Raw genomic sequence first — 18,272 nt, 5'->3', positions numbered from 1 at the left:
TGAGAAGTTACCATAGTAACATGTAAACAAAACAGTACGGAAAGCCACACGGGACAAACCAAATAAATAAAGAATATCAAAGACATATAGTGCAAGGGTAAGTCAAAGCTGTACTGTGCCTGTGTATAAAGCAAAAATTCTATAGACCAAATTATAAAAAAAGCTTACATAACTTAAATAAAAAAAGGGGACATATCTATGTGGTCATTAAGACCAGCAAGGCCTTGGGCATTACATATGAGAATCCAGCGAGCCTTACATTGTAAAAGTATGTTATGCCTGTCACCTGCTTTGTCTGGTAAGACTATTTTTGGAGGCCTCCAAATTTTAACACTTTGGCATCATTATCATGGCATAACCTTAAATGTTCAGCTAGTCTGGGGGCTCCTTGACCTTTTCTCAAGGAATACAGATGCTCTCTACAAGGAACACAGAGCTGTCTTTTCTTCTTACCAATATAGAAGCGTAAGCAGGGACAAATTAAATAGTATACGATGTACACTATGTGCTTTTACAGGTGATCAGTTGTGTGATGACTGGGATATTCCACCAAGTGTACAGGCTTTAGCGCAGGTATTGAGGCGGTAAAAACTACAATTGCCGTATTTAAAATTCCCTACCATACTAGGATCGTTAAGCCAATTAATAGATTTTTCCATTTTGGTACAGTGGACTTTATTAAGATGTTTTAGATGATCCGAGATGGTTTTATTTTTTCTATACGCAACCAGTGGAGACTGTTTAGCTACCTCTCTCAAGTCTCCATCACTCTCCAGGATGTGCCAGTGTCTTCTGATGGTATTATTCATTACTGAACTCATTGGGGAATTTTTAAAAGAGAGGGTAGATTGCTTGTTGTGGTTGTTTTTCTTCTTTTTGCCATATGCTAGCAGCCTCCTCTTTTCCATCTTGGCCACTTTCACTTGCGCTCTGTCCAAGATCTCAGGCGGGTATCCCCTATCCAAAAGTCTTTTCCTTAGTTCTTCAGCCTGTCTATCATACCTTGCTGGGTCACTGTCGAGTCTCTTCAATCTAATGAACTGATTCAGGGGTATACCTCGTTTAGTGTGGATAGGGTGGGAACTAGAATAATGCAGTATGCTGTTCTTAGATATACTTTTCCTGTAACTCTCTGTTATCAATCCATCCGGTGTGGCGGTGATATAAATGTCGAGAAATTCCAAATGTGTTGCACTAATGACACTAGTAAAACACATATTCATGTTGTTGATTCTGTTCAGGTGGCTACACATTTGGAATTTCTCGACATTTATATCACCGCCACACCGGATGGATTGATAACAGAGAGTTACAGGAAAAGTATATCTAAGAACAGCATACTGCATTATTCTAGTTCCCACCCTATCCACACTAAATGACGTATACTCTGAGTCAGTTCATTAGATTGAAGAGACTCAATAGTGACGCAGCAAGGTATGATAGACAGGCTGAAGAACTAAGGAAAAGACTTTTGGATAGGGGATACCAGCCTGAGATCCTGGACAGAGCGCAAGTGAAAGTGACAGAGATGGAAAGGAGTAGTCTGCTAACATGGCAACAAGAAGAAAAACAACTACAACAAGCGATCTACCCTCTCTTTTAAAAATTCCCCAATGAATTCAGTAATCAATAATACCATCAGAAGACACTGGCACATCCTGGAGAGTGATGGAGACTTGAGAGAGGTAGCTAAACAGTCTCCACTGGTTGCGTATAGAAAAAATAAAATCATCTCGGATCATCTAAAACATCTTAGTAAAGTCCACTGTTCCAAAATAGAAAAATCTATTAATTGGCTTAACGATCCTTGTATGGTAGGGAATTTTAAATGTGGCAATTGTAGTTTTTGCCGCCTCAATACGTGCGCTAAAGCCTGTACACTTGGTGGAATATCCCAGTCATCACACAACTGATCACCTGTAAAAGCACATAGTGTACATCGTATACTATTTAATTTGTGTCACGATGCCGGCTGGCAGGAGGTGGATCCTCTGTGCCAGAGAGGGATTGGCGTGGACCGTGCTAGTGGACCGGTTCTAAGTCACTACTGGTTTTCACCAGAGCCCGCCGCAAAGCGGGATGGTCTTGCTGCGGCGGTAGTGACCAGGTCGTATCCACTAGCAACGGCTCAACCTCTCTGGCTGCTGAAGATAGGCGCGGTACAAGGGAGTAGACAGAAGCAAGGTCGGACGTAGCAGAAGGTCGGGGCAGGCAGCAAGGATCGTAGTCAGGGGCAACGGCAGGAGGTCTGGAACACAGGCTAGGAACACACAAGGAAACGCTTTCACTGGCACAATGGCAACAAGATCCGGCGAGGGAGTGCAGGGGAAGTGAGGTATAAATAGGGAGTGCACAGGTGAACACACTAATTGGAACCACTGCGCCAATCAGCGGCGCAGTGGCCCTTTAAATCGCAGAGACCCGGCGCGCGCGCGCCCTAGGGAGCGGGGCCGCGCGCGCCGGGACAGGACAGACGGAGAGCGAGTCAGGTACGGGAGCCGGGATGCGCATCGCGAACGGGCGCCACCCGCATCGCGAATCGCATCCCGGCTGGAGACGGTATCGCAGCGCACCGGGTCAGTGGAGCTGACCGGAGCGCTGCGGTAGCGAGAGAGAAGCGAGCGCTCCGGGGAGGAGCGGGGACCCGGAGCGCTCGGCGTAACAGTACCCCCCCCCCTTGGGTCTCCCCCTCTTCTTAGAGCCTGAGAACCTGAGGAGCAGACTTTTGTCTAGGATATTGTCCTCAGGTTCCCAGGATCTCTCTCTTTAGGACCACAACCCTCCCAATCGACCAGAAAAAAGGTTTTCCCTCTGACCTTCTTGGAGGCCAGTATCTCTTTTACGGAGAAGATGTCCGAGGAGCCGGAAACAGGAGTGGGAGAAACAAGTTTGGGAGAGAAACGGTTGATGATAAGTGGTTTAAGAAGAGAAACGTGAAAGGCATTAGGAATACGAAGAGAAGGAGGAAGAAGAAGTTTGTAAGAGACAGGATTAATCTGGCACAGGATTTTGAAAGGACCAAGATAGCGTGGTCCCAATTTGTAGCTAGGGACACGGAAGCGGACATATTTAGCGGAGAGCCATACCTTGTCTCCAGGAGAAAAAATGGGGGGAGCTCTTCTTTTTCTATCAGCAAACTTCTTCATGCGTGATGAAGCCTGTAAAAGAGAATTTTGGGTCTCTTTCCATATGGTGGAAAGATCACGAGATATTTCATCCACAGCGGGCAAACCAGAGGGCAAGGGAGTAGGGAGGGGGGGAAGAGGGTGACGGCCGTACACCACAAAAAATGGGGATTTGGAGGAAGATTCAGAGACTCTGAAGTTATACGAGAATTCGGCCCATGGTAGAAGATCTGCCCAGTCATCCTGGCGGGAGGAAACAAAATGGCGTAAATAATCACCCAGGACCTGGTTAATTCTTTCTACTTGCCCATTGGATTGAGGATGATATGCAGAGGAAAAGTTTAATTTAATCTTGAGTTGTTTACAGAGAGCCCTCCAGAATTTTGACACGAATTGGACGCCTCTATCCGAGACGATCTGCGTGGGCAACCCGTGAAGACGAAAAATGTGTACAAAAAATTGTTTTGCCAACTGAGGCGCCGAAGGAAGACCAGGAAGAGGGATGAAATGTGCCATCTTGGAGAATCGATCAACGACCACCCAAACAACAGTGTTGCCACGGGATGGGGGTAAGTCTGTAATAAAGTCCATACCAATCAGAGACCAAGGCTGTTCGGGGACAGGCAGAGGATGAAGAAGACCAGCGGGCTTCTGGCGAGGAGTCTTATCCCGGGCACAAACAGTGCAGGCTCGTACAAAATCCACAACATCCGTCTCCAGAGTCGGCCACCAATAGAAACGAGAGATGAGTTGCACGGATTTTTTGATACCCGCATGACCTGCGAGATGGGAGGAGTGACCCCATTTGAGGATTCCGAGGCGTTGGCGTGGAGAAACGAAGGTCTTCCCTGGAGGAGTTTGCCTGATGGAGGCTGGAGAAGTGGAGATCAGGCAGTCAGGGGGAATGATGTGTTGCGGAGAGAGCTCTACTTCCGAGGCATCCGAGGAACGAGAGAGAGCATCGGCCCTAATGTTCTTATCGGCAGGCCGAAAGTGAATTTCAAAATTAAATCGGGCAAAGAACAGAGACCACCTGGCCTGGCGAGGATTCAGCCGTTGGGCAGACTGGAGATAGGAGAGGTTCTTGTGATCGGTGTAAATAATAACTGGAAATCTTGATCCCTCCAACAGATGCCTCCATTCCTCAAGTGCTAACTTAATGGCTAGAAGCTCTCGGTCCCCGATGGAGTAGTTCCTCTCAGCCGGAGAGAAGGTCCTAGAAAAAAAACCACAAGTAACCGCATGCCCGGAAGAATTTTTCTGTAGAAGGACCGCTCCAGCTCCTACAGAGGAGGCATCAACCTCCAATAGGAAGGGTTTAGATGGGTCAGGTCTGGAGAGCACGGGAGCCGAAGAAAAGGCAGACTTGAGCTGTTTAAAGGCGTCTTCCGCTTGAGGAGGCCATGACTTAGGATTGGCATTCTTTTTGGTTAAAGCCACGATAGGAGCCACAATGGTGGAAAAATGTGGAATGAATTGTCTGTAATAATTGGCGAACCCCAAGAAACGTTGGATAGCACGGAGTCCGGAGGGGCGTGGCCAATCTAAGACGGCAGAGAGTTTGTCTGGATCCATTTGTAGTCCCTGGCCAGAGACCAAGTATCCTAGGAAAGGAAGAGATTGACATTCAAACAGACATTTCTCCATTTTGGCATAAAGTTGATTGTCACGAAGTCTCTGAAGAACCATGCGGACATGCTGGCGGTGTTCTTCTAGGTTGGCAGAAAAAATCAGGATATCGTCCAGATATACAAGAACACAGGAATATAGGAGATCACGAAAAATTTCATTAACAAAGTCTTGGAAGACGGCAGGGGCGTTGCACAGGCCAAAGGGCATGACCAGATACTCAAAGTGTCCATCTCTAGTGTTAAATGCCGTTTTCCATTCATCCCCCTCTCTGATGCGGATGAGATTATAGGCACCTCTTAGGTCCAGTTTGGTAAAGATGTGGGCACCTTGGAGGCGATCAAAGAGTTCAGAGATGAGAGGTAGGGGGTAGCGGTTTTTTACAGTGATTTTATTAAGACCGCGGTAGTCAATGCAAGGACGTAGAGAGCCATCTTTTTTGGACACAAAGAAAAATCCGGCTCCGGCAGGAGAGGAAGATTTGCGGATAAAGCCCTTCTTTAAATTTTCCTGAATATACTCAGACATAGCAAGAGTCTCTGGGACAGAGAGAGGATAAATTCTGCCCCGGGGTGGAGTAGTGCCCGGGAGGAGGTCAATGGGACAGTCATAAGGCCTGTGAGGAGGTAAAGTCTCAGCTTGTTTTTTGCAAAAAACATCCGCAAAGTCCATATAGGCCTTAGGGAGACCGGTTACAGGAGGGACCACAGGGTCACGGCAAGGAGTACTGGGAACCGGTTTAAGGCAGTCCTTGGAACAAGAGGGGCCCCAACTCTTGATCTCCCCAGTGGACCAATCCAGGGTAGGGGAGTGGTGTTGAAGCCAGGGTAGTCCAAGGAGAATTTCGGAAGTGCAATTGGGGAGGACCAAAAACTCAATTTTCTCATGGTGAGGTCCGATGCACATTAGGAGAGGCTCCGTGCGGAAACGTATGGTACAGTCCAATCTTTCATTGTTAACACAATTGATGTAGAGAGGTCTGGCGAGACTGGTCAGCGGGATGTTGAACCTGTTGATGAGAGAGGCCAAAATAAAATTTCCTGCAGATCCGGAATCCAAGAAGGCCATAGTAGAGAAGGAGAAGGTAGAGGCAGATACCCGCACAGGCACAGTGAGACGCGGAGAAGCAGAGTTGACATCAAGGGCTGTCTCACCTTTGTGCGGAGTCAGCGTACGTCTTTCCAGGCGGGGAGGACGGATAGGACAATCCTTCAGGAAGTGTTCGGTACCGGCACAGTACAGGCAGAGATTCTCCATGCGGCGTCGTGTCCTCTCTTGAGGTGTCAGGCGAGACCGGTCAACCTGCATAGCCTCCACGGCGGGAGGCACAGGAACGGATTGCAGGGGACCAGAGGAGAGAGGAGCCGGGGAGAAAAAACGCCTCGTGCGAACAAAGTCCATATCCTGGCGGAGCTCCTGACGCCTTTCGGAAAAACGCATGTCAATGCGAGTGGCTAGATGAATGAGTTCATGTAGATTAGCAGGGATTTCTCGTGCGGCCAGAACATCTTTAATGTTGCTGGATAGGCCTTTTTTAAAGGTCGCGCAGAGGGCCTCATTATTCCAGGATAGTTCTGAAGCAAGAGTACGGAATTGTACGGCGTACTCGCCAACGGAAGAATTACCCTGGACCAGGTTCAACAGGGCAGTCTCAGCAGAAGAGGCTCGGGCAGGTTCCTCAAAGACACTTCGAATTTCCGAGAAGAAGGAGTGTACAGAGGCAGTGACGGGGTCATTGCGGTCCCAGAGCGGTGTAGCCCACGACAGAGCTTTTCCAGACAGAAGGCTGACTACAAAAGCCACCTTAGACCTTTCAGTAGGAAACTGGTCCGACATCATCTCCAAGTGCAGGGAACATTGAGAAAGGAAGCCACGGCAAAATTTAGAGTCCCCATCAAATTTATCCGGCAAGGATAGTCGTAGGCCTGAAGCGGCCACTCGCTGCGGAGGAGGTGCAGGAGCTGGCGGAGGAGATGGTTGCTGAAGCTGAGGTAGTAGCTGCTGTAGCATCACGGTCAGTTGAGACAGCTGGTGGCCTTGTTGCGCTATCTGTTGTGACTGCTGGGCGACCACCGTGGTGAGGTCGGCGACAACTGGCAGAGGAACTTCAGCGGGATCCATGGCCGGATCTACTGTCACGATGCCGGCTGGCAGGAGGTGGATCCTCTGTGCCAGAGAGGGATTGGCGTGGACCGTGCTAGTGGACCGGTTCTAAGTCACTACTGGTTTTCACCAGAGCCCGCCGCAAAGCGGGATGGTCTTGCTGCGGCGGTAGTGACCAGGTCGTATCCACTAGCAACGGCTCAACCTCTCTGGCTGCTGAAGATAGGCGCGGTACAAGGGAGTAGACAGAAGCAAGGTCGGACGTAGCAGAAGGTCGGGGCAGGCAGCAAGGATCGTAGTCAGGGGCAACGGCAGGAGGTCTGGAACACAGGCTAGGAACACACAAGGAAACGCTTTCACTGGCACAATGGCAACAAGATCCGGCGAGGGAGTGCAGGGGAAGTGAGGTATAAATAGGGAGTGCACAGGTGAACACACTAATTGGAACCACTGCGCCAATCAGCGGCGCAGTGGCCCTTTAAATCGCAGAGACCTGGCGCGCGCGCGCCCTAGGGAGCGGGGCCGCGCGCGCCGGGACAGGACAGACGGAGAGCGAGTCAGGTACGGGAGCCGGGATGCGCATCGCGAACGGGCGCCACCCGCATCGCGAATCGCATCCCGGCTGGAGACGGTATCGCAGCGCACCGGGTCAGTGGAGCTGACCGGAGCGCTGCGGTAGCGAGAGAGAAGCGAGCGCTCCGGGGAGGAGCGGGGACCCGGAGCGCTCGGCGTAACAATTTGTCCCTGCTTACGCTTCTATATTGGTAAGAAGAAAAGACAGCTCTGTGTTCCTTGTAGAGAGCATCTGTGTTCCTTGAGAAAAGGTCAAGGAGCCCCCAGACTAGCTGAACATTTAAGGTTATGCCATGATAATGATGCCAAAGTGTTAAAATTTGGAGGCCTCCAAAGAATAGTCTTACCAGACAAAGCAGGCGACAGGCATAACATACTTTTACAATGTAAGGCTCGCTTGATTCTCAGATGTAATGCCCAAGGCCTTGCTGGTCTTAATGACCACATAGATATGTCCCCTTTTTTTTATTTAAGTTGCTTTTCTTTATAATCCAGTCTATAAAATGTTTGCTTTATACACAGGCACAGTACAGCTTTGACTCACCCTTGCACTATATGTCTTTGCTATTCTTTATTTATTTGGTTTGTCCCGTGTGGCTTTCCGTACTGTTTTGTTTACATGTTACTATGGTAACTTCTCAGATCCTGCACACATATAATCTCAGGCGTGATGACGTAGAACCGAGACCGGAAGAGGCCCGCACTCATGTGCAAAACTGCCGGCGTTGCCTCTGAGCGCTATCATCATGTGTCCATCCTAGGATCCCGTTACCCATGACCCAGTCCCCGGAGCATCTCGACACGTTCCTCGCGGTGAGTGCGTGCACACTTTCTCTTTGTTTGAAACCATTTTATGTTGAGACCATACAATAACTCTATGGAAACCTGGTAATTGGTTCTGAAGCCCCCAAAATGTCATTCAAAAATAGGTAAAAGTGAGGATTAAAGAAAACTAAGTAGATAACTAATATAGATAAAGCAAGTCCTTACATATAAAAGTAAGAAAGATCTGCTGGGAGCTGTAAATCACTGTCTATGTAGAGGACAGGAGCTTCTTCAGGGTCCTGTACAGTACACACAGTGTCCTAAAAAAGTAATGGAGCCGCCCCACCTGGTGTCCAAAGGAGCAGCTAATCCTGGCACAGGTAAAGAGTAGTACAGAACATGTAAAACCTCCCTGTACTGTAGGAGGCGCTACCAGACACCAGTCAGTGCATGCACTTCAGTAATACAGGTGTTTTACCAGTAAAATACCTAATTCGATTGGTCGGTTCTTCCGGCCATTGACTTGTTTCGCAGATCTGTACTATCCGTAGCATTGTATGTTGAGTCTGGTTTCAAGTTACAATGGTCCAGAAAAGACCATTTTATGTTGAAAATATTGTATGTTGAGGCCATTGTAAGTTGAGGGATCACTGTATATTTGTTGGCAATCTTCAGATAAATACACCGGACAAAATGTGTGCGATAAATGATAAATCAGGTTTAACCCCCCCTCCCCCCATTACTGAGCAAGAACCTTTTAGAAGCTCTGGAGATATTTTTAGTAGCTTGATATGTGTTTGTCATAAGGCGCAGTTAATGCTAATATGTTATCACAAAAGGTCATATTCAGCAGCCACCCGTATAACTATCTGTCATTTGGCGGACTGACAGCTTGTTATTTCATTTGCTCTACAAATGACACCATGACAACAGAAATGATATATAGATCCAAGTTGAAGTGTATTATATATGCATCCAAGGTATCATGGGACTCAAAGTGACATACACTACGGCGATCCCAGCGGAATTTCAAAATATCTTAAAGTGAACTAATACGTTTTCGCTTACAATGACTCCGCTAACGCCATTCATCTTTATCAGCTAAGGGGCTACAAGATAACCATTATGAAGAGCAAATTTTTTTTAAAGGACGTTCTCCATTGAGTTCATTTATTTCTATAGTAGTTTGACCTTTTACTCATGACCACTGGCTATGTCTGTGTTTCTACTTCCTGAAGGACAGATACTTTCAGAACTTTTATTTTGCATTTGTGTTGCTTTTTACTATGACATTTTTTTCATTAGCACTTGGCACATTGGCCTATGAGCTCTGACAATTTCCAAAGGCGGAAGGATTTTTTTCCTGCAAGAGACATTTAAAGGGGTATTCCAGGGGAAAAAAAATAATGTTATATCAACTGGCTCCCGAAAGTTAAACAGATTTGTAAATTACTTCTATTAAAAAAATCTTAATCCTTTCAATAATTATCAGCTGCTGAAGTTGAGTTGTTGTTTTCTGTCTGGCAACAGTGTTCTCTGCTGACATCTCTGCTTGTCTCGGGAACTGCACAGAGTAGAAGAGGTTTGCTATGGAGATTTGCTTCTAAACTGGGCGGTTCCCGAGACACGTGTCATCAGAGGGCACTTAGACAGAAAAGAACAACTCAACTTCAGAAGCTCATAAGTACTGAAAGGATTAGGATTCTTTAATAGAAGTAATTTACAAATCTGTTTAACTTTCTAGAGCCAGTTGATATATAAAAAAAAGTTTTAGGCGTGACGTCATGAGGGGAGTGGTCGTGATGTCGCAACCCCCGCAGCCTGCACCCACCGTTTGGAACAAAATATTCCGAATGCTGGGGCAGTAGAGTACGCCTTCAATCATCTTACAGGTTTGTTGACAACCGATTGTCAACAAAGCAAAGAACAAATTAAATATTTGTGTTGTCCCACTACAACAGCATCTTTCTATTTACCCTATTATAGCTTATGTGGAGTCCTATGCCAGAGATGACCAGTTTGCCCATGTATTTCATGGCCATCATATAACACTACAATTCCCTGTATGGTTGGTCACATCCTTCTTCGACAATAAAAGCTGAATGCTTGTAACTACACTGGATAGATGCTTTACCTATAATAGTAGCCTTTCATGGATCCTAACAATGACTTCATAGTACTCAGACACCCCTAGGACTTGTAGTAGGACAGAATAGGAGGACGGGCCAACAGTTTCAAGGAAATTCATACAAACACATATTAATATTAGAAGTAACAAGAAAAAATGGTAACAAATGTTAATCAATAGATGATTGGAACTAAAGATTATATATATATATATATATATATATATATATACTAGCTGAGTACCCGGCATTGCCCGGTTTTTCCTTGCTAATCCTGGTTGGGGAGGAAAATAAACAAAGGAGGAAGCTTTTGACTTCATATACCGTCCTCATATATTGTTGTCATATCCCGACCTCCTATCCCGTCATTATATCTCAACCGACCTCCTATCCCATCATTATATCCCGACCTCCTATGCTGTTCTCCTATCCCGTCCTCCTATCCTGTCCTCCTATCCCGTCCTCATATCTCGACCTCCTTTCTCGTCCTCCTTTCCCTTCCTCCTATCTCGACCTCCTTTCCTGTCCTCCAATCTCGACCTCCTTTCCCGTCCTCCTTTCCCGTCCTCCTATTCCGTCCTCCTATCCCGTCCTCCTATCCCGTCCATCTATCCCGTCCTCCTTTCCCGTCCTCCTTTCCCGTCCTCCTTTCCCGTCCTCCTTTCCCGTCCTCCTATCCCGACCTCCTATCCCGACCTCCTATCCCGTCCTCCTATCCCGACCTCCTATCCAGTCCTCCTATCCCGACCTCCTATCCAGTCCTCCTATCCCGTCCTCCTATCCCGACCTCCTATCCCGACCTCCTATCCCATCCTCCTATCCCGTCCTCCTATCCCGACCTCCTATGTCGACCTTCTATCCCGACCTGTAATATGTGTACCAGTTATTAAAATATCTCCAGCCGTACGGAAGTTATGTGGGAACATACATTTCCCATTGATTTGCATGGGACTTTAAACAAAAACCCCGACCCTCACAAATGGGGGTAGTTAAGGGTTAAATTAACTATCCTATATTTTAAGTGGACATATAAGTAACATGTGACCAAGTATTATCGAAATATCTCAAGCCGTTTGGAAGTTATGCTGTAACATATATTTCTCATTGACTTGTATGGGACTTTCAACATAAACCCCGACCCTGGCAAATGGGGGTGAGTAAGGGTTAAATCACCTATCCTATGTTTGTTGTTGACATATAAGTAACATGTGTGCCAAGTTTCATGTTAATATCTTTAGCCGTTTGGAAGTGATGCTGGAACATACACACAAACACACACACACACACACACACACACCTTGAGTTTTATATATATATAGATATATATATACTGGTGATATGGGAGAAGCAGCACAACTAAAAGTTGCTCAGGTGCTGGGTGCCAGCTGGTATAGGCTCTGGTCCGGAGACTTGAAATAGATATCCAAAATAAAGAAACTCCAGCAGCACACCGTTGTAGTGAAAAACAAATGTGAAGTTTATTCACCCAAAGTCTTGCGACGTTTCGGCCGTCCAATTACAGCCTTTCTCAAGCATGAGGCATGTGATACAAACAGGAAGTTAAATAGTGACTCAATGGTGGTATCAACCAATCACAGTGGTATCAACAATAGTGACTCAGTAGCGGTATCGGCCAATCATAGTAGTGTCCACAATATTTACATAGTAGTAAGGGTGTAATCCATTTACAGTGAAATACAAGTCTGTACATACATAATAGATGCAAAAACACTGTTGTTACATACATCTCAGCAGTGTCGTGAACGTATATCAGTGCTAACTCATAGTGACATAGATATGTGAGTTTAAGAGTAGGTATATCGCAATGTAGTGAGGGGCGGAGCATACATACTGTATCCCGATGTCTGCAGCATACGATGTGGCGTCAGACGCCGCTGTGAGTCTCCGGTGGCGTGCGTTCCGGCCGGGGAGTCACTGCGCATGCGCATAGATGACTCGCTCTCGGTCGGGGCCAATCACCTGCCGGCATCAGCGGCGCCATGGTAACGGGTTTTCTGGCAGGCCCGCGCCTGCGCAGATCCTTATACAGAGTCTCTGGCAGCCATTTTAACTGTGGGACAACCTGTGGGCGTACGGCTATGCTTGAGTGCGGTTTCAGCGGGTACCCATGGTTGGGGTGGAGGGCAGTGGCGGCCTTCCCCACATGGACATGTGGAATGAGTGTCACCAGTCAGCCCCCCTCCACTCCCGTCAATGACGCGGAGTGGAAGGAAAACTGATTCTGTCCCCCACTCACCCATACATGGTGGGCCCGATTCGGAGTGCTGTGAAAGCAGGTTTAGTGTCCGTAGTTTTTCCGGTGGCAGACTCTTGTCATGATGGAGCGAGGGGATGCTGCAGACTTGTGCAGGGGGTTGCAGTGTGGTGGTATGACGCCTCCTCTGTTCCTTGCGAATATCCAATTTCTAGAAATAAAAAATAAAGCGTAAGAGATAAAGAATAAAAACAAGAGTTAAGCTGTAGTTCATAAAATCATGGTAATGTTCATATCACATGTTACCTGATACCAGATGTGGTAGGGTATACTTATGAGATTTGCAGTATACCCGGTGTTACTACGAATTCTGCATTTAGGCCATGTGGGCGTAATGATTTTAAGGTATGTATCCATTTTAATTCACGTTTTTTAAGGATGCTAGTACGGTCGCCCCCATATTTAAGTGGGGGGATGTGATCTATAAGAATGAAGTGTAGGTCTTTTTCTCAGTGGCCCATTTCTGCAAAATGTTTGGACACAGGTAGGTCGAGGCGTTTTTTACGGATCGAGTACCTGTGTTGGTTGATGCGGTTTTTAAATTCAAGTGTCGTCTCGCCCACATAAATAAGATTGCATGGGCAACTAAGGACATAGATGACATGGTCCATAGTGCAGGTGAGGTATGATTTAATTTTGTATTCCTTACCTGTGCCTGGATGTTTGAATGTGGGCCCTTTGATCATATAGGCACAGTTGATGCAATTGCGGCATGGATATGAGCCCTTGTTTTTGACTGTGAGAAAGGTTTGTTGTGTACCCTTTTTGGTGGAGATGTCAGCCTTGACCAGAGAATTCCTGAGACTAGGGGGTCTGCGATATGACATAAGTGGTGGAGTTTGGAATTCGGGTATGTCTGGGTAGCTATCTTTCAAAATATGCCAGTATTTTTGAATGGATTTGACCACTTTTATATATATGTAAATTTTTAGGGAGGAAATATTTCTTTGTCAGCAGAGCTTATTTTCACAGGATTAGATTATCGCATTATTATTATTTTTGGGACATAACACATACCAAAAGACATTGATTAACTTATTTTCCTTTTACTGGGAGGGGTGACCAAAAATGCTATTCCATTGTTTTTATTAACGAATTTCACTCTGCGTGGTAAATAACATGTTAGATTTACTTCATGGGTTGTTACATTTTGAGCAATACCAATTATGTTTTCTAATTTATATAATGAACCTTCAATAAACCATTTTTTTGAGGACTTCAATTCTCACCAGAGGTTCCTCACAGCCTCTCAGTGCAGGCTTGGTTACACCTTTTGTAAGGCTATGTTCACACGGCAGAATTTCCATGCGGAATTCCGCATTGGAATTCCGCATGGAGATTCCGCAGCAGCAGGGTCCCATTGATTTCAGTGGGATTCTGCTGCACTGTTCACATAGCTGAATTTCCATGCTGTAAGCATCTGGCACAGAAATTAAAATTCTGGTGTCTACAGAATAAACATGTATATTCTTTCTTTGGAATGCATTGCTGTATATGAGACGTTGCATTCCCAAGTGGTGTTATGCCGGCACTCCGCATTCAGAGACAATGTCCGCACTGAGGATTTCCATGCGGACATTGCTTTGTGAACATAGCCTTAGCCTAGTATTATTTGGCCTCAGCACCTGTACTGACTTGGGGCCAACCTAAAAATCTGTACTGGTCGAGGAAGAGGATGAAAGGACCCACTGCCAAATCTGCCTTTCAACCCATAAAAATCCAGGCCCGATCCCAGGACTTACCAAATTTCTTAGCAAGCTAAGTCTTGTCATGGATTTTTTTCTTAGATTCTTCATATGTCACTAAGCTTTCCCAGGATGAGATATGTACTTCCTTAACCCCTTGCCGCAAATGGACGTTCATTAACATCCATCTGCGGCTCCCGAGGTATGACGCGCACTCAGCAGGTGAGCGTGCATCATACCCGGTGGGTCCCGGTTGCCATAGGCAATGCCGGACATCGCCGATAGGGCTGATGTCCGGCATTAACCCTTTAGACGTGGTGATCAAACTTGATCACTGCGTCTAATAAGTAAACATTGCCGGTTAGCTCAGTGGTGCTGTTCGCGACCACTATGGGGGCTATAACATTGCAAAAAAAAAAAGTTTAAATAAAGTGTTAATAAATGGGATTTAAACCCTTCTCTAATAAAAGTTTGAATCACCCCCCTTTTCCCATTTAAAAAATAATAATTGTGTAAATAAAAATAAACATATGTGCCATGTGCATAAATATCCGAACTAAAAAGCACTGTCAATGGCGTACACGTAAAAAAAATCCCAAAGTCCAAAATATCGCATTTTTGGTCACTTTTTATTCCAAAAAGAAATTAATAAAAAGTGATCAAAAAGTCCGATCAAAACAAAAATGGTATCGATCAGGATGCCAAAAATTAGCCCTCATACAGCCTTTTATATGGAAAAATAAAAAAGTTATAGGGGTCAGAAGGGGACATTTTTCAACGTATTAATTTTGGTGCATGTAGTTATAATTTTTTTTTAGTAGTAAAATAAAATCAAACCTATAGAAATTGGGTATCCTTGCGATTGTATGGACCTACAGAATAAATACAGTATAAGGTGCAATTTTTACCGAAAACTGCACTGCGTAAAAACGGAAGCTGCTAAAAATTACAAAATGGCCTTTTTTTCAGTTTTGCCCCCACAAATAATTTTTTTCTGGTTTCGCAGTAGATTTGTAGTGAAATGATTAATAGCAGTACAAAGTAAAATTGTTTGCGCAAAAAACAACAAGGAGACGTGGAGGAGGCTATAGGAGGGCAACAACCCAGCAGCAGGACCCCAACCTACACCTTTGTGCAAGGAAGAGCAGGAGGAATACTGCCAGAGCCCTGCAAAATGACCTCCAGCAGGTCACAAATGTGCATGTATCCACTCAAATGGTCAGAAACAGACTCCATGAAGGTGTTATGAGGGTCCAACGTCCACAGGTGGGGGTTTTGCTTACAGCCCAACACCGTGCAGGACGTTTGCCATTTTCCAGAGAACACCAAGGTTGGCAAATTCGCCACTGACACCCTGTGCTCTTCACAGATGAAAGCAGGTTCACACTGAGCATATATGAAGATCTGGAGACGCCGTGGAGAACGTTTTTTGCTGCCTGCAACATCCTCCAGCATGACCGGTTTGGCGGTGGGTCATTAATGGTGTGGTGTGGCATTTCTTTTGGGAAGCCGCACAGCCCTCCATGTGCTTGCCAGAGGTAGCCTGACTGCCATTAGGTTCCAAGATGAGATCCTCAGACCCCTTGTGAGACCATATGGTGGTGCAGTTGGCCATGGTTTCCTCCTAATGCAAGACAATGCAAGACCTCATGTGGCTGGAGTGTGTCAGCAGTTCCTGTAAGAGGAAGGCATTGATGCTATGGACTGGCCCGCCCATTCCCCAGACCTGAATCCGATTGAGCACATCTGGGACATCATGTCTTGTTCCATCCACCAACGCCACATTGCACCACAGACTGTCCAGGAGTTGGCGGATGCATTAGTCCTGGTCTGGGAGGACATCCCTCAGGAGACCATCCTCCACCTCATCAGGAGCATGCCCAGGCATTGTAGGGAGGTCATACGGGCACGGGGAGGCCACACACACTACTGAGCCTCATTTTGACTTGTTTTAAGGACATTACATAAAGTTGGATCAGCCTGTAGTGTGGTTTTCCACTTTGATTTTGAGTGTGACTCCATATCCAGACCTTCATATGTTGATAAACTTGATTTCTGTTGATAATTTTTTGTGTGATTTTGTTGTCAGCACATTCAACTATGTAAAGATGAAAGTATTTCATACGATTAGTTCATTCATTCAGATCTAGGATGTGTTATCTTAGTGTTCCCTTAATTTTTTTGAGCAGTGTATTTATGCTCAGTCTTTTCCTTCCTACTCTAGCTGTTTACACATTAGCATGCCAGTCTATAACAGTATTTGTTTAATTCAGTGCCAGAGGCTCTGGAATGGGTATCAATGTGTTGCAGAGTAACCTGGCATACTATAACCCAAAGCATTGTTATTTTAGCTCCATTTTATGAATAAAATGCATGTGTTCTGTACAGACATAGCTGAAGAGCTCGTGTCTATTATTATAGGATTGTTATGCTTTGTCAATCATTTTGCATACTTTTAACGTTTGCTGCTGTTATTTTGCATGGCTTTCTCTCTTGGTATTTCCCTATTTCTGACTCTATCCTTAGATGGGATCAGTTTATAGACAAAGCAATAGTCCTGAATGCTAAAGGGGGAATATTATCATTTTCACATAGCTGAACAAGCTACTAAGGCTTAAAATGAGAACATCAAATATACAAAAAAAATGATGTAAAGGGAAAATTCAACAATAACATTAACTGACTCAATAGTTGAAATCTGTATGTTTTACTTAGGACTCCATATAAATGGAGTTATTTTAACCCAAAGTGTTAACAGTATTCATGTTCTCAGTGGATGCATTTTTCAGCAGTCTGGTGCATTTTTCAGCAGTTCTCTCGCTCCGTAGGCTCCATGTACAACAGGCACTTCCTGTTAGACTTTTGCACTCAGGAGCACCGCACCCTGCCCGCTAGTCCACAATTCTGTTATAGCTTCTAATGAACTCACAGATAATTCTGATCAGTATCCAGACACCATGTTTTACTCATGTTTACGCTCATCTGCTCTTCAATGAAAAAAAACCTTTTTGTCCTCTTTAGAAACTGTCCAGGAACTATCCAGAGCAGGAGCAAATCCCCATAGCAAACCTATCCTGCTCTGGACAGTTCCTGACATGGACAGAGGTGTCAGCAGAGAGCACTGTGGTCAGACTGAAAATAAATGTAAAAAGAAAGCAACTTCCTGTGGAGCATACAGCAGCTGATAAGTACTGGAAGGATTAAGATTTTTATATAGAAGTAATAAACAAATCTAAATATAATAGGAGTACGCGCTGGGAAAAATAGCTGTGTAATATGACAATAGATAAAAAACAGAGGTGATGTCCTACCTTCTGATTAGTAGTGCTTCATCATACTGGAACAATGTGCATGAATTTTGGAAATATGGATGAGGATTATAAAATAAATAGAGGACAATGGTAGTGAAATGGTACAGTAAGTGAATGGTGTTATATACACTGGTTAAGTACCTGGAAAATGGCATAAAGATAATATGGCGGCGAAGAAATGAATAGATCCTTCCGTAGTGGGCCTGTTAAGGGGTAGCCCCAACGCTGCAAAATGTAATACAATGGTATCTACAAATCCTTAACATAGATAGGATATAGCATCCTGGTGTGCTTGAATACCTGGAATCTGTAGATGGTCAGAACAGTCACTTACCAGGGTAGTGGTCTTAGAACAGGTGTAGCGGAAGAACGCTCCTGCCTGTAGCGTCTCAACCGGCTTCCGTCCTCGTGGCAAATAGCTTGGTGATGTGAGCGGCTAAAAGTGACGTCACTAAGGGGGCACAGAGAGTCCACAAAGATATCGACGCATTTCGGAAACACTCAGATCTCCTTTGTCGGGATACGCGATGTGGATAAGTGGCACACCAGGATGCTATATCCTATCTATGTTAAGGATTTGTAGATACCATTGTATTACATTTTGCAGCACTGGAGCTACCCCTTAACGGGCCCACTACGGAAGGATCTATTCATTTCTTCGCCGACATATTATCTTTATA

At 45.3% G+C, this 18,272-nt stretch overlaps 1 protein-coding gene across 8 annotated transcripts in view; it reads left to right on the top strand.

Moving 5' to 3' along the window:
• The window catches only part of CNGB3 (cyclic nucleotide gated channel subunit beta 3), a 385,692-nt gene that overhangs the window by 267,657 nt on the left and 99,763 nt on the right, over positions 1 to 18,272 (top strand). The window lies entirely within an intron of this gene.

This window comes from Hyla sarda, chromosome 5 (genome assembly GCF_029499605.1).
Source record: "Hyla sarda isolate aHylSar1 chromosome 5, aHylSar1.hap1, whole genome shotgun sequence".
Lineage (NCBI taxonomy): Eukaryota > Metazoa > Chordata > Amphibia > Anura > Hylidae > Hyla > Hyla sarda.
This window is presented reverse-complemented; position numbering and strand designations above follow the sequence as displayed.